Raw genomic sequence first — 14,836 nt, 5'->3', positions numbered from 1 at the left:
CGATTCTCTCTCTCTCTCTCTCTGATTTTCCAAGATATAGAATTCCCATAAGCTCATATTGATTGGTTAAAAAGAAAACCTCCCATTACTTTTTGTTTCCAGCTTCCTTATAAAAATATTTTCCCTACTTTTTGGGGTTGGGGAGAAACTGTTATGAACACTTTATTTTTTTAACACATTTTAAAATTTATTTATTGAGGTATAATATACCTACCATAGAATTTACTAATTTGAGCATTTAATTCCCCACACTCCCACATACTCATGAGTACCCTTTCTAAATCCTGTATAGACTATATTTATTGTGAAGCTTTTATCTCACCTTACACTACAAAAGTAATGATTTTCATATATTCAAATTTTTTGCTTAGCTATAAACTAGAATAATTATTCTTTCAATACATATTAGCTTATCATTCATTGCTATGGCTAGAGTTCATAGTTTCTCTCATTTAATTATGATTTTAGATTGTTAAGAAAGCTACTTCATACTTAAAAATAATTTTTAGATATGGAATTTGTCCTTTTTAAATTTATCACTCCTCATTTTTCCATAGACTGAATATTATCTTAACATATATTCAAAAATTGCAGGATACCCAATGTTAATAATTCTCTATATCCAGTCCTATAAACTGACCTCTGATTTTAGCTAAAGCTTCTCCTGGAGATATACATAGGGTAGGCTAACTAGGGCCAAGTCCAACTCAGAGTACTTAATACATATATTTTTAACAATAGAAAAAATTATCCAAATACACAATGTATATTTCAAAGAATATTCTGAATTAATCAAAGTAATGTATTTCCTTGCTTCTTAAAGAAAACTTGTAAGTTTTCCTATCTTTGTCTTTTATTACAAAATATAAAATCCGTTGATGAGCACTTAAAGCCTTCCATGAGTCCCATTACTCCTACCCTTCTAGACTCCTGCTCTAGAGTCTCCGCGAGTACTCCATCAGCTGTAAAAAGCAATTTATATTTCCTGAATGGATCATACACTCCTGAATAGCTACCATACACTGATGTCTCTTCGTGTGCCATAATCTATCAGGGATAACCATTTTCCCCTTATTCACTGGACTCCTCATCATTTTAGATATGATTCAGGAGTTTTGTATGCCTTTGCTAAGCCGCTAGGCAAAGCCATGTGCCTTTCTCTGTGCTCCTATAGCATCCTGTTTCTGCCTCTACAATGGCAATAACCACAACACTAGAAATGTTAATGTTATGTCATCATCAATATCCACAGTACATAACAGCATATAAACAACTAATGCATTATATTGGCAATTAATAAACCTTTGCTATTAACTGGATGAATACATGAATCAGTTCATCAACTATAGGAATTATATGAGGCATGAGGAAAAAGGTAGCGTTACAATAGTTTTATTGATAATTTTTCATTCATTCATTATTTAATATGTATTTTGTGTGTTAACTAAATTTTAAACATCTTTATAACTTAAGGATGAGGAAACTGAGGCAAAGAAAACTGAATGGCTTGTCTAAGGCATATAAGAAGCAGCTAGGAGAACCAAAATATTAACTGAAGATGGTATCAGAGTATGCACACTCAGATATGAAAATATGTATGGATTTATTTACAGCACTCAGAAAAAATAGAACCCAAATCAATTTTTAAAACATATATACTCCCTGGAAATAAAAAAAAAAAAAAGGCCCTCAAGGTGTAAATTTCAACAGATCCTCAAGTATCTCAATTAAATATTATACTACTTACTAGATTTAAAATGTTTTTGCATCCTATGAGCCTGAATTAAGTCATAAATATTTTAGCTACTCATTTATCTCAGTGACATATTTTTTCTAGTTTATTCTTCAATTTTGTACACTGTTTCTTAGACCTAACACAAATTCCTAAGTTTTCATTTAGGTTTTTGGATGTCATAAAAATATTTAAAGTATCACTTTAAAGAAGTGTCTTAAGCAGTTATCAAACTATCAAATATATTTCTCAATGACCCCCACCTCCTGGTATTTATGCCCTTGTGAAATCCCTTCTCTTTGTGTGTGGGCTGAATACAGAGACATCTTACCAAGAAAATCCAGTAAAGGTACTGGATGATGATTTTGTGATTAGCTTACAAAAAATTATGACTTACATCTTGCTGGAAGATTCTCTTTTTTAACAGGATTTGATGCAGCAGTAAAATCTTCACTTTGGAAAGGTCCTTGTGGCAAGGAACTCTGAGGAACTGGATGCTACCAAAAACTACTGAGTGAACTTGGAAGCACAATCTCCTCCAGCTGACACTTCAGATGACTGCACAGACCTTGGGTCCACACCTTTATTGCAGCCTTGTGAGGGGTTATAAAGCAAAGGACCCAGAAAAGCACTGTCCAGTTTTCCAACCTATAGGAAGAAAATATGAGAATAAATACGTGTATGTGTGTTGCTCTAGGTGGTTGTTTTGTGGCACTTTGTAAAACAGCAATAGATAACCAATGTAAGACGTATTCACACAAACTTATATATATGCATACAAAATTAGTTATCAGAAGGGGTTTGGTGTGGTTGTTCAGACCCAAGGTCATAGCCTATAGGAACAATTCATTAAAAAGATACATGCATCATTTACCATTGAGCTTTTAAAATTTAATTTAGTTCAAAATATAATAATTTGGGGTAGCACAGATTTTAACATACATTTCACTTGAAATCACGTGGTATAAACATCAACATTTATTTTTCATGAAATTATAGAATATACCTTCATTCTTATTTTTAAAATATGCATAATTAACTTCTATTTCAGTTAAAGCCATGTATGCAAACAAATTTGTTTTAAAAGTTATTTCATGAGGATTGTCACTTGTAATAAACTACAATGCTCTGTTTTTATATCCAAGATGAACCTATTCAGGCTGTTATTTACTATGCCAGGATATCCTACAAGTGAGAAAAGAGAGACGGGAACTTAGCATTTATTTGCATTTGCTGTGTGTTAGACACTTTACATATACCATTTTATTTAATATTAACAATATCCTTTGAAAAAAAGTGAATCTGAATTTAAAGGATATATTGTATCATGCCATTTTTTTCCCCTCAAATGTGCATTCTTTGGCTTAATAGAATGAGAGGAAAATCAGGGATGCCATATATCCTGAGATGGAGCTTCTCAATAAGAATTTCAAGGAGATTTTCATATGTGAAAAAAAAAGTAACTATGGACAGTAACTACAGATAGTAATCTATAAACAGATAACATGGTATAGACAAAGACCTTAAATTATTCTCACTTTTATTTGAAAAGCAAAGGAAAGGATAATTCTGACACCTCCCAAAGGGAAGAAAAAGAATTCAGGAAAGTAATTCCAGACCTTGGACAATGCTTGAGACTTTATTTGCAATAAAATTTTAATTAATTTTCTGAACTCATAAATGGCATATTAAATATAGAGTCTGGGTGTATAGCGCAGGGGATGGAATCAAGTCTTCCTTCTGTTCTATGGTAGCATGTGACCATGAACAAATCATTTAATCTCTGTGTTGTGGTTCTCTGGTGTCCATTTAATGGCTTTTAGTAGAAGAGAAAAGGGTTAGACAAATTCACCACTCAGGCCATTTTTACCTGAACATCATTTAATTGATTAACTGAATTTTATTTACATCACTGAGAAAAGTTACTTGAACATTTTCCTTCTCACTTTTTTTGTCAACCAATCATTACTTTGCTTTCTCAAAAAAAATAGAATTTATTGAAGCATCGAATGCTAGTATTTAACAACCAGTCTAATAACTTTGGCTTATTGATGAAGCAATCTTATTAAATATCTCCATTTTATAACTTAGGAAAACTGAAAAAGAATTGTAAATTTTCCAGGGACAAAGAACCCTAACATTAGTGTTCAAACTCAGCTATAGCATCTCAGTATCATAGCTGATGACATGTAAACATTTACTGTAAATTCAAGTACTCTTATCTTAGCAAAACATTTTTGAATCATAAATTTTGAATACACACTATTAAATCATGAACATGGAAATTATTCTCAAGTTCTTCAAGTGATAATAATTGTTATTAGAATAGAGATTCCATAAACTTGACTCTTAGATATGAGAATTAGCTATTTGGAACACTTAAATGGTTTTGGATTTCAGGATTCTCCAGGAAGCACAGCAATGGATATTCAAAAAGCAGCACCTAATTATTGTTACTTTGTGAAAACTGGTTCTGGAGAATGTGCATGAAAAAACATAGGAAATTTTAGTGTGGGCTAATCAACTCTGAAAGCAGATTTTAATTCTTCTCTAAGACTAATGGAATGAACTGCCTATCAGTACTCTTCATATTTGATCTACATCTTTAAGAACATACCATTACTAACTTGGAATTTTACAATTATTTTCCTAAATACACAGAAAGTGAATGAACCTAGACTTTCTCAATAAAACACATGCTACAACCTTTCCTAAATGCCTCTCTATTTTTTTCTCTTGCAGCTTTGATTTTTCCTAACTTGAGACTTATTATAACCATAGCAAAATACTACCACAGTGTTGTTGATGCAATCAAAATCTTGGCATCAATTCCTCTTAAGCAACATATATAAAACTAAAACATCACCTTGATGGAAAGACCATATTTAAGCCTGTATGGAAACCATCTTTAGAAAATTTATTATGACTGATTTTGTCTTGTATACAAGAAATTTCATGGGTTTGTGGGGGTTACTAGGTGGACTATGAAGGAAACCAAGGCAAGCTACAACTACCGTGCATAATCAAGCAACCTGCAGGAGGCTGCCCTGGAGGCAGCTGAGCTATTGCTTTGTGCAGTGAAGGTCTCATAGTGTTGTATTCCCATTACTATTCCCATCACATACAGACATAAAGATAATTGGGTCTCACATACAACTTTCTAAGTCCAAGTTTCCCTATATGCAGAATATGGTTATTGGTTCTCTGTTTTCTCACAGAGCTGCTTTGGTCGTTAATGAGATCATGACTACCACTTCCTTTGAGCTCTTTGAACTAAGGAACTCTGTAAATAAAAGACTCTTTTATTTCACTGCTCTTGTTCTCACTAAAGAAATGGTCCCTGAAAATACAGCCTTTCACTTGTTCTGTGTGTAAAATCTCCGTTGCCTGCAATGGGAGGGTTTGTGTGGCATAATTACAGGAATCTGCCTGTTCTGCAGAGTATTCTACAGTAGCGTTCCAAAACATTTCTAAAGAAAAGAGATGCTAACATCCACCCACACTTCACCTAATACTGTTAATGCAAAACCCTAACTCCAGACATCCACAGCTTGCTTCCTTAAAAGCCTCCTCTCAGGATATTCTGAAGTTTAAATGTTAAAAAATTGTACCTGAAGAGTAGATAGCAGGGCTTCACCAATAACTCTACCAGCACTTTTGGGAATCTTGACTAGGTTTTTAACTGATTTTGTTTTAGGGGCTTTCTTTTTGTACTCTTTTGAATAGAGAGAGACTAACAACACTGGCAGTGCAACTAATCCTGACAGGCCTAAGAGCTTTCTCCCCATTTTCCCTATTTTTTTTTTCAGTTTATAAAATACTAAATGATGAACAGAGACAAAACAATAATGTTAATTCATGTACTTTTCTGTAACTCCAATGCTATTATACTACATCATGAATACATTTTATTATAGTGATTTAAGTTAAAAAATAGAGAATATAATTTAGTAATGGGCAAATGATGTGTATAGGAATTTCTGTTTTTAAAATTGTATAACACTAAGTAAAGGAGTGTGCCACAAGAGACTGGGGTTTTAAATTATTTTAGTCTAATATTCATATATTCTGTGTAATTAGTAATGCATCATAGCTTTGTGCTAATTTTTTCTGTAAAAAAGTTTAGTTAAAATATTAAATGACATTATTGATATCCATTTATTTGCATTATTCTAATTCCTGGAAATTTGTGGCCAAGATTTATTTATGTATTCTCCCTATACCACTTAATTGATTTAAGTATTCTAAGAGGGGCTTCTTTTATCTCCATAATTTCAGTATTTCTTTCCTGTAATCCTTACTATTTTTAATGCATTTTGACTTAGTATTAAATCTTGTGATGTACCATCTGTAATGAGCTACAACTTTTGTACAAGAGTTCATTTATATTTGGGCATATTGAGAAATATCAATACTTAGACGTAGTCAGCTTTCTAAAATCAGTTCCTAAATCAGGTAACTAGACAGCCTACATTCAGTCCACCTGTTTTTTTTTTTTTTTAATCTAAGCTAAAAACTCTTTTCATATACACAAAATCTAATGAATGTGGATTATTAGGAAGTAACAGAAATTAAGATAAAATCTAATCATTTTTATAAATGTAATATCACATGATGTTCTATGAAGATACTCATATTAGCTTCGTTCACATTCTACAATCTGTTTTTGTGTATCTGCTTTTCCCCATCTCCCTCCTTCTTCTATCACTATTTAAACTTATTTGAACAAGTTTAAATATTGTAAATTTTTGGTAATGAAGGAATAATTAAACTTACTTCACTTCATGATCCTATAAATACCCAATTAATGGTTAAAATCCACTGGTTCCACATTTTTTTCTAAAATCAGTATTAATATATATATACAATATAAAAATACATAAATATGTAAGTATATATTAAATATATATATTAGATCTATAGTCAATATAAACATACTGTCCATTACAGAAAAATGCTGCACAGTCTGGATATCGAAATATTTGTATTTGTGTGTATGCATGCACTCATGCATGTTTGCTTTTACACATATACATGTGTATTTCCCTTGTAATCCATTTTATATAGATTTGAAAACAAATATTATAGCAATTCTAGTGGCCCAATTTTCTCCAGGAAATCATCAGCCTTATTATAGACTACATACAATATAAAACATATCTAAATATTAAAATAATATTTTACATCACAGCATATAATTATTAGTACTTAAGAAATGTGCTTTCTTTTATACATAAACTCATCAACACAGGAGTGAAAAAAAAGACGTGAGAAACAAGAGGCATAATTTTAGATGTGAAATTCTTCTAAAGTGATAATATTAGTCCACATATTAGCTATTATTTTTTTAATTGTTAGTTTTCTGAATAAAAAGTAACACAATTCATACAAAATGCATATGGTCCTGTAATACTAAAGGCATTTCAGAAATACTAAATGGGTCTTTTTTCCGTTGACATGAAATGTCTTTTTTCACTTGTTAAATTCCAAAGCAGGCATGTTTCTGTTTATTACTGTCATATACTTTCTCCTTTTTATGTATTTACAATCAACTTACAGAATTTCAGCCTTGACCTCACAACTGTGGGAGGGTCCTATGCCAAAATAACAAGAGACCTACGGTGGCTTTAACACAGAGCAAACTTTGGAATTACTCGCTCCTCTCTGAGTGAGTAAACATATAAACCATTACTTAATCATTGTTAGAGGAATTAATACCATTTACCCTTACTCTGTTCTCTTCCATTTTCCAGGAACATAGGAAATGCAGACTTCTTAGCCTACTCAAAGCAGGATGAATCATGTTAACAGTTCTAGACAATTACACATAAACAGAAATGGCTTAGTACTTCAAGCTGAGAATTGTGAGCCTTTAAGGAAAGAACAGGGAATGTGGACTGAGATTTTAAAGTTGGAGAAGGAATTGGCCTGGATCCTCATGTCATTGCATAGAAGAGATATTAGAAGAGAGATCCTTGTGAGTTGCAGAATAAATCTTTACATTTGCTTATCCTAGCATATTTTGACATATATAACTCAGACATCTATCTATATCCTGCCCATACTCACAGGTTCCATCACACACCATCATGTAACCATTCCAGAGATACATAAGAAAAACTCATCTGTTTTAGAAATTTCCCTGTGAACAGTTGGGGTTCAAGAAAATTATTCTCTATATTTTGGTTCTCCTCCTTTTGGTGTTTGATGCATGCAAGTTTTTTGTTACCTAGATTTACCCAGTCGCTTCCAGCTTGAGTGCTCCCACATTGAATTATGGTGGAGAAAAGATTCTCTCGTTGTAACACTTTAGATCAATGTCTCATAACTGAATTTTTCAGGTCTATTTTGTTCACATGCTAAATTCTGACTCAAAAACCAAAGCTGACAAGATGACACAGAGAAAATGTCATATGATGAATGAAGAATCATTCATATGGTCATCCTTGATCCAGTCAATGTGAGAGAGATTTGATGTGCTGCTTGTCCAGGCCTGTGTCCCATATTAACCTCTGGAATACGAGCAGGGAAGCCAGTACACCCAACTGCATGGACTCCAAGTGATGGAGGAATGCTGTCCCAAAGAAAATATTGAAATACTACTAATCCACATCTAATAACATTAATTCTGGAAGGAAAGGATGACTGAGGATCTTGCATGATAATTTTTATATCAAGAAGCAATAAGAGAGTAAATATGAATTTTTAATTATAAAGGTGAAGAAAATTATTAGTCTCTATACTACACACATTGTCTAATTGAAAAAATAATTAGAATCATTTAGAAAACAACTAGAATTGAAAGCTTCTTAAAAGTTTCTCGCTACAATACAAATAAAAACAGTCTTTGTGAGCTTAGAGTGGGCAAGTAATGTGAAGTAGAAACTGAGGTTGGAAAACCATAGGAAAACCATAGCAGAAATGCAAATTTACTGTAAGTTCAAAACTTCAAAATGTAAAGGAGAGTCATAAAAAATATTTTACGAAATGGAAGCACTGCGTTATGCATGGGTGTATCAAATACTATTGAGATATTAATTTTCCCTAATTTTCTTAAAGTTTAATACAACCACAATAAAAAGTCCCCCCAAATTAGGGTGTGGGGTATGAAATAATGGACATTGACAGATTTTAAATTTCATCTATACGTATTAGCACATAAGGGATAAAAGGAATAGATTAGCATTATCAAATATTAAAGAGCATTCTAAGTCTAAAACATTTTAATAATTGTCTTACCCAAACATTAATAGAGAATGAAACACTGTAGAAAGCTTCAAAGCAATGTACTATACATATACATATTCTGTGTGTGTGTGTGTTTTATATATATAGAATGTGGTAAATAATAAACAAAGCACTTCAAATTAGTGAAATTAACTCCAAGAAAATGGTTACTCTTTGAAAAAAATATAATTTAAGTTAATACCTATTTCAAATCATACATAAAATTAAAGATATATTAAAGATTAAAAAGAAGCATAAATACTTTAAAATATAACTCAGGTATACTTTAAAATAAAAATATATATATATATAGCAGGATAAAACAAAATATGTATAGATTTGATTATATAAAATAATAAAGATCTATACAAATTTCAAACAAAAACCAATCAGAAAAATAAACATAGAACACATATGATACAAATTATTAATATCTCTAATAGTTTTTACAACCTAATTGAAAAATAAAAAGGCATAACTAAAACTATGCAAAAGAAAATTCTAAAGACCAGCAATATTAAAAATGGTCACATCAATTTTAGTCACAAATGAAAATAAATGAGATACAATTTTTCATTTGATACTCTGATAATACACACATACACACATTAAAAAATATTCCAGTATCAGTTTGGGAATGGTGACAGTCTCATTCTGATATACTATGTGCTAGAGTATAAATTTTCTTATTATTTATAGAAAGTAACAGGGCAACATGTGTCAAAATTATTAGACATATACTTACATTATGATCAGCAATTACACTTCCAGAAATATGTTATGAAGACATTTTCTATGATATTGGTTCATGGTGTACTATTTATGGTTGCAGGAAAGCAGAACAATCTAAATTCTAATAGTAAAATATTACTTAAATGAAATATTTTTAGGTATGCAGTGTAACATAATATAGTCATTAAAATAATGCCTCAGAAGAACAACTAAAGAAATGCTCAAAATTCATTCTGAACTTCAAAGGGTTATCTGAATGTCAACTTTGAAATAAACTTATACCATGTATAACTGATATGTTCAGGCCCAAATGAAGCCATATTAACTATTGAAATAAATATTTTAGTATTTTAAAAATCTGTATCTATATCTGTATCTATGCCTATTGGCCCCTCTGTCTTTAACAAAGTGTTTCCCAGTACTTCTGTTACCCATGGGATAATCTTATGAACACTTCTCATGAAGACTGGTAGTCATGAACAAATGTCTTTCAGATGGCCACTATGTCTAACTCCCAGTGCTCCCTTAGACAAAATCAATCCCAGCCCCTTGCAATGGCTTTCTCAAAATGGCAGTCAGAGCTTGGTAAATCATTGTCTATGAACCATCACTTGGCAGCTAACTAGCTCTTGCTTGGTACTGCAGTTCCCACCTGATGCCTAGCTGCATGGGAAAAATATTTGCTTTGTGGAAATCTTTATCTTTACCATAAATAACGCACTTTCTTCTTATTTTAGCAAATCCTCCATAATAGAAATGAAATTTTCACTCTAGCATTTTGAAACATACAGAGAAAGGGCACAGGACAATTCCACATTACACAAATCATATATACATGTGTGTGTATGTGTATATACATATATATATATATATAGTTTCAGCATATGTGAGAAGCTTTTATAGAATATTATTATATTTAGATTTTCTGATATATTCGTGTTGCTTTTGAGTATTATTCAATTGTACAGATTGGTGGTTTAAAATTAATAAACCATTGCAAATTCATGAAGAGACTAGTTTTGCTGGGACACTGAATAAAGATCATAAATATTCGCTGCAAAAAAGGAGACTTCCTGAAGATATATTCCTGCATTTAATTTAGTGGAAAAAAAAGTCATAAAATAATTTTTCAAAGTGTAAGCTAACTTTTTTTATATTCTGTATTAAAATTTAAAGTACAGGAAAATCAAACCAAAATAGCAGTGATTATATTATTGCTTTGAAAATAGCTCTTCTCCAGTATTAATTGCACATTTAAATTAAAAAAAGTATTCCATTACTTAGTGCTTCACTTAATATGGTGAGCTAATGGTACACAGAACACTAAGATTCAAAATCCCTGTAATGCTTCAATCATTTTGCAAGAATGTGTTAGAAAAATACTACTTTAAAATATATATTAGCTCAACAAAGTAAAATATTCAATTAACAAGCAATCACAATGATTTCAGTAAATTAAAATAATTTTGAATATTACTTTGGATTCAGTACAGTTGTATTTGCAATATTAAAATGTTATACTTGGAAGCTATTGGAATTCATTAAAAAATGGGATTAATATCCAGGAGAAATGAAAACTATAACAAATAAACATGAATAAAATTGAATCTTCTTCAACTCAGCCTATATGTTGAGTCTTAGCTAATCTTTCTCGTTCTAGCATTTCTGTAACATTATTGTAAAATAATGTGTTTCCTGGTTGGGATGAATCTTTCTGAAGGTCACTGGCAATATGATAATTGTTGGTTACCATAGATGAACAGTGCATTCATCAGTAAGGCAAGAAGCGAACTAAAGACTTCACTTTCTTCAAAATTTCAACATCAATCTCAACCAGTTTTATATTCAGAAGTTATTATTTGTATCGTATGCATGAGATTCTAGTTTGAATTGCAGTTGGGATGTTTATGCTCCTTTCCTCTCAAATGTTTAAGTTTAGAATCTGAAAAAAAAAAGAAATTCTAAATTTCATTTAATAAACAATCTAATAATTCACTCAAATTTTAAAAAATCTTAAATTTGTTTGCATCATCCTGGAAATCAGATCTTCCTATTTTCTATTTGATAGCCTTTTTAAAGTTTACCCTATAACATAAGGGACTATACATACACACACATGCATACATGCACACATACATGTACACCACATGTAAACTTGCTGATAGAAAAATATAATCCATGATATTGAGTTTTTTCTACTTTCAGATATGACAAAATTTAGTCCCAAAATTTCCTGAAATGTTATCCATAATTAATTTCAACAAGTCACTTCAATGGCCATACTCTCAACTATATTATACACATAAAACTTCAACTTCTGAAAGTTTATATGATGGTCTTCAATTACTTATTTGGATCTTCTGAGTTAGTGTACAATCATTCCCAATACATTGATCCAAACAACCACTACCAGTACTTCAGTGTTGGCTCACAAGAAGAAACTCATTTGCCTAAAGAAATTGTGTATTCCTTGAATGAGTGCCCACTATATGCCAGGTTTATTTCTAAATGCTTACAATGATTTAAGAAATTTAATAGTAAAAAAAAGCACTATTAGGTAGGAAACATTATTATAATCACCATTTTACAGACAATAAATTGAGGCAGAGAGGTTCAGCAATTTGCCAGAGGCCACTGTCCTAATAAGGGAGAGAGACAGGCATCCAGAGAGTTTCTACTCTCAATCCCCACACTAGATGCTTCTCCATGACAAAATAGGCTGGATTTAAGTACTTCTTGCTTCCTTTAGATATGTCATGTGCTGTGCAGCTCACCACAATTCCTACTACTCCTCATTGTCATCCTTTCACAGGGGTCAAAAAAGTATGCCTGCATTTTTTACTTATACATATATATATATATAGCTGATATCTATCTATCATCTATCTATCTATCTAATCATCTATCTATCTATCATCTATCATTTCTTTGTGGATGTAAAGGATATTGTTCCTACTAAAATAAGCAAAGGCCTGCTTTATATTATTAAGATGGCCATTACTTCCATCTTTCCAAAAAGTCCATTTTTTTTCATTTAGTTAACATTTTTTTTCTTCAACTGCCAGTTATAAGACTTTCCTTCAGCCAAAATATGCTCCCACTTTTGGGGTTTCTTCATTTTTCCTTTTTAAATGTTTCTTAGCTCTAATAGTACAACACAAACTATTTAACTTATGTTGCTTAGTCATTCTAGCCCATTGTACTTATTCGGCAATGGATTGTTCTGCATACTGAACTGTCCTAGTCTGTAGTCTTGTCACCTCTTTTCTTCTTTCACACCGCTGACAGAGTGATCTTTCAAAAATGCAAATCTGATCATGTTGTCCACCTACTTATAATATTCCGTGGCTGTCTATGGCCTATGAAATGAAGGTCAAGTCTTTTAGGACTCAGTACACATTTCAAACTCTGTCACTCAACTTGTAGAGGCAGAACTCAGTCTCTTACAGAGTGAAGTAAGTCAGAAAGAGAAAAACAAATATCATATATTAATGTATATATGTGGAATATGAAAAAATTGGTATAGATGATCTTATTTACAAAGCAGAAACAGGGACAAAGATGTATAGAACAAACCTATGAATGCCAAGGGGGATGGGGTGTCTGGGATGAATTGGGAGGCTGGAATTGACATACATACACTATTGATACATTGTATAAAATAGATAACTCTTGAGAACCTACTGTATAGCACCGGGAACTCTGCTCAATGCTCTGTGGTGACCTAAATGAGAAGGAAATCCAAAAAAGAGGGGATATATGTATACGTATACTGTACTTTGCTATACAGTATAAACTAACACAATATTGTAAAGCAACCATACTCCAATTAAAAAAAAAAAAAAACTCAGTCTCTGTGTCTAAAATTAATCGACTGAATCTTTTGAATATAGAGACTTTCTTTCTCAATTTTAGACTTCTTTGACATTTTAATAGTTTAGCAGTGTTTGTTCCTTTTATAGAAATGTGTGAAAATTTGACAAATTTAGTATATGTAGTTTTTTAATATAAATTTATTTATTTACTTATTTATTTTATTGGCTATGATGGGTTTTTGTTGCTGCACATGGGCTTTCTCTAGTTGTAGTGAGTGGGGGCTACTCTTTGTTGTTAAGGTGGGCGGGCTCCTCATTGTGGTGACCTCTCTTGTTGAGGAGCACGGACTCTAGGCACATGGGCTTCAGTAGTTGTGGCACATGGGCTCAATAGTTGTGGCTCATGGGCTCTAGAGCACAGGCTCAATAGTTGTGGCGCACAGGCTTAGCTGCTCCACAGCACATGGTATCTTCCTGGGACGAGGATCGAACCCATGTCCTCTGCATTGGCAGGCGGATTCTTAACCACTGCACCACCTAGGAAGTCCAGTATATATAGTCTTAAAGATACATAAACATATTATTTGAAGAACTTTGAAGAAAGAATTCAAACACCTATGGATTATTTCTATATATTTAATGACATTGGGTTTTATAGGAAAATGATAAAATGTATCTTTAATCTCACGTTTCTATGAAAGATTCCCTTATTGCCCAGGAGCTGTCTCACAAAAACCATGTATACTTGTTTATTATTTTCCTTAATCAGACATTCTAGATCTTTAGGAACTAGAATTAAAACTTTTTTTTTAGGGCAAAATTACTTTTTAACCTGGGATATAATAACTTTACTATTTCAAGCCCACAAACACATACTTGGATAGCTGAGGAATTGTGCTTACATCTAGGCTCCTGTGAGTGGTGCTTGTATGTCTGTCATCCATTTGTGACCCTTCAGTCAGAACTAGTCTGCCATAATTCTCACAGTAGGAACCAGAATATAAGAAAGCCCCTGCTAGCACCTCTTATTCAGCCAGACCATTCTCCCATTTCCTCACAGGATCTGCTATTACCTTTTTACCTTTCAATTTCTGTGAACTCATGGTTTTACATCTCTGTCTCTAGAATTTACATAAAACCCATCCTATGTTTAATCAGCAGGTATAAATAATCTATTCCAGACATCCCACCTAATATTTCTCTCAACACTCTTATTTTGTGTTCCTACAAGAGTGTGATGTTTTGCTCTCTGACTATGTCCTTAGTCTGGAAGAGGTTTTAGCAAACAGCAAATATTCAGTATTGCTATTTTTTGAATGAATGGATGAAT

At 32.1% G+C, this 14,836-nt stretch overlaps 1 long non-coding RNA gene across 1 annotated transcript in view; it reads right to left on the bottom strand.

Annotated features, from left to right (window-relative positions):
* Nucleotides 1-2,162: 2,162 nt before the first annotated feature.
* The window catches only part of LOC130849719 (uncharacterized), a 176,662-nt gene continuing 163,988 nt past the window's right edge, over nucleotides 2,163-14,836 (bottom strand). Inside the window, exon 4 of the long non-coding RNA XR_009052786.1 lies at nucleotides 2,163-2,380. This is a non-coding gene — a long non-coding RNA (uncharacterized LOC130849719). The remainder of the gene's footprint in view (nucleotides 2,381-14,836) is intronic.

This window comes from Hippopotamus amphibius, chromosome 3 (assembly GCF_030028045.1).
Source record: "Hippopotamus amphibius kiboko isolate mHipAmp2 chromosome 3, mHipAmp2.hap2, whole genome shotgun sequence".
Classification (NCBI taxonomy): Eukaryota; Metazoa; Chordata; class Mammalia; order Artiodactyla; family Hippopotamidae; genus Hippopotamus; species Hippopotamus amphibius.
Note: the sequence above shows the minus strand (reverse complement) of the source record. Positions and strands in the feature narration are given on the sequence as shown.